Source organism: Calidris pugnax, unplaced genomic scaffold (genome assembly GCF_001431845.1).
Source record: "Calidris pugnax isolate Ruff unplaced genomic scaffold, ASM143184v1 scaffold588, whole genome shotgun sequence".
Taxonomy (NCBI): domain Eukaryota; kingdom Metazoa; phylum Chordata; class Aves; order Charadriiformes; family Scolopacidae; genus Calidris; species Calidris pugnax.
Window position 1 is genome coordinate 11,637 of NW_015091279.1, and position 2,517 is coordinate 14,153.

Below are 2,517 nucleotides of genomic sequence, written 5' to 3' on the forward strand. Positions count from 1 at the left end.
AGGACACGCCCCCCCCCTCCACACACACTTCCACAGAACACAGCGACCTCTGCCGGCCGGAGGGAGAACTGCACCGGGGACACGCACCGGGAACGGGGACACGCACCGGGAACGGGGACACGCACCGGGAACCGGCACTGGGACTGGCACCGGGGACACGCACCGGGACGGGGACAGTGACCGGGGACACGCACCGGGACGGGGACAAGCACCGAGAGAGGGCATTGCCACCGGGAACCGGCACCGGGACAGGACACTGTCACCGGGAACCGGCACTGGGACCGGCCTGGGGACACGCACCGGGACGGGGACACGCACCGGGACAGGACAGGGCATTGCCACCGGGACCAGGACCGGGACAGGACAGGACACTGCCACCGGGAGACGGCACCGGGACAGGATACTGCCACCGGGAGACGGCACCGGGACAGGACACTGCCACTGGGACCAGGACCGGGACAGGACGGGGCACTGCCACCGGGACCGGCACCAGTACCAGGACAGGACAGGGACCGGGACAGGACACTGCCACCGGGAACCGGCACCGGGACAAGGCACTGGCCACTGGGAACCGGGACCAGCACCGGGGACCAGCACCAGGGACCGGGATAGTGACCGGGACAGGACACCGTCACTGGGAACCGGCACGGGGACCGGCACCAGGGCAGGGACCGGGACACGGTACTGCCCCCGGGACCAGCACCGGGACAGGGACCGGGACAATGAGCTGCCACCGGGGACGAGCACCGGGACAGGACAGGGCACTGCCACCGGGAACCGGGACACGGACCGGGACAAAGACTGGGAGAAGGCACTGCCACCGGGGATCGACTCCAGGATGGGGACCGCCACCGGGATTGGGGAACGCCACCGGGAACTGGCACCAGGACAGGGACTGGCACCGGGATCAGGGACTGCCACGGCACCGGGACAGGGACCAGGGACCGGCACCGGGACAGGACAATACCACCGGGAACCGGCACTGGAGACCAACACCGGGACAGGGACCGGCACAGGGCACTGCCACCGCCACCAGGGACCGGCACCGGGATCAGGGACCGGCACCAGGATTGGGGACCAGGACAGGGCACCGCCACCGGGGACCAGCACCGAGACAGGGATGGGTACTGGGACAGGGCACTGCCACCGCCACCGGGGACCGGTACCGGGGACTGACACCAGCACTGGGAACCACCACCAGCACCGGGGACCGGCACCAGGACAAGGAACCGACACCAGGTACCGGTACCGGGCTCTACCACTGGCACTGGGAACTGCCACCGGGGACCGGCACCAGGACAGGGAACCGCCACCAGGACAGGGACCGGTACTGGGATTGGGGACCAGCACCGGGATCGAGCACTGCCACGGCACCGGGACAGGGACCAGGGACTGCCACCGGGACAGGCCACCGTCACCAGGGACTGGTACCGGGGACCAACACCGGGACAGGGACGAGCACCGGGACCGGGACAGGGCACTGCCACCACCACCAGGGACCGGCACCGGGATCGGGGACTGGCACCAGGGACCGGCACCGGGATCGAGGACCGGGACAGGGCACTGCCACAGCACCGGGACAGGGACCGGGGACTGGCACCAGCACCGGGAACCACCACCAGCACCGGAGACCGGCACCGGGACAAGGAACTGCCACCGGGACCGGGACAAAGACAACAGGGACCGGCACCGGGACAGGGACTGGTACTGGGATTGGGGACCAGCACCGGGATCGAGCACTGCCACGGCACCGGGACAGGGACCAGGGACCGGCACCAGGACAGGACAATGCCACCGGGAACCGGCACCGGGATCAGGGACCGGGACAGGGCACTGCCACCGCCACCGGGGACCGGTACCGGGGACTGGCACCAGCACTGGGGACTGGTACCGGGACAAGGAACTGCCACCAGGTACCGGCACCGGGCTCTACCACCGGGCACAGACACTGATACCGGGTCCCGGTACCGGGGGGGACACAGGGCACCCACATCCCGCACCGGCACCGGGCGGAAAACACCTTTATTGACACCAGAGCCGGCTCCGGAGCATCACGGAAAGCGGGGAGGATGAGGATGAGGAGGAGGAGGAGGAAGAGGAAGGTCTGCCAGTGTGCACCTTTCGGGTGCCGGGGGTCTCACTGGGCAGCCCCCCGGTGTCTCGCCGACCGTGACTCTCCCCCCTCCGTCCCGGTGCTGCCGGTGGCTCCTGGTTCTTCCCGGTAACGGGGGCCCCCCGTTACGACCTGAAGGTGCTGAAGGAGGGGGGGGCCGCCCGGGGGTCTCTGTGGGGGGACACCGGGGACGGACCGGGGACACCACGAGCTCCCGGGGGCACGTTCTGGTTGAGGGAGGGGGAGAAACGGGGTGAGGTGGGGTCAGGGGGGCAACGGGGTGACCCCAAAACCCACCGAAAACCCAGGGACTCACCACGGCGAAGGCGCAGTTGTCATAGGAATGCTCTGCCAAGAGGGGAAAAAAACCCCAAAAAACACAAAAAACCACAAAAAAACATAAA

General features: G+C 68.9%; 1 long non-coding RNA gene across 1 annotated transcript; it reads right to left on the reverse strand.

Annotated features, from left to right (window-relative positions):
• Positions 1–1,952: 1,952 nt before the first annotated feature.
• LOC106898999 lies at positions 1,953–2,476 on the reverse strand. Its single transcript, XR_001414002.1, has 2 exons — positions 2,430–2,476; positions 1,953–2,340 (listed from the first exon to the last, which is right to left on the reverse strand). It is a non-coding gene; the product is annotated as an uncharacterized LOC106898999 (long non-coding RNA).
• Positions 2,477–2,517: the final 41 nt, after the last annotated feature.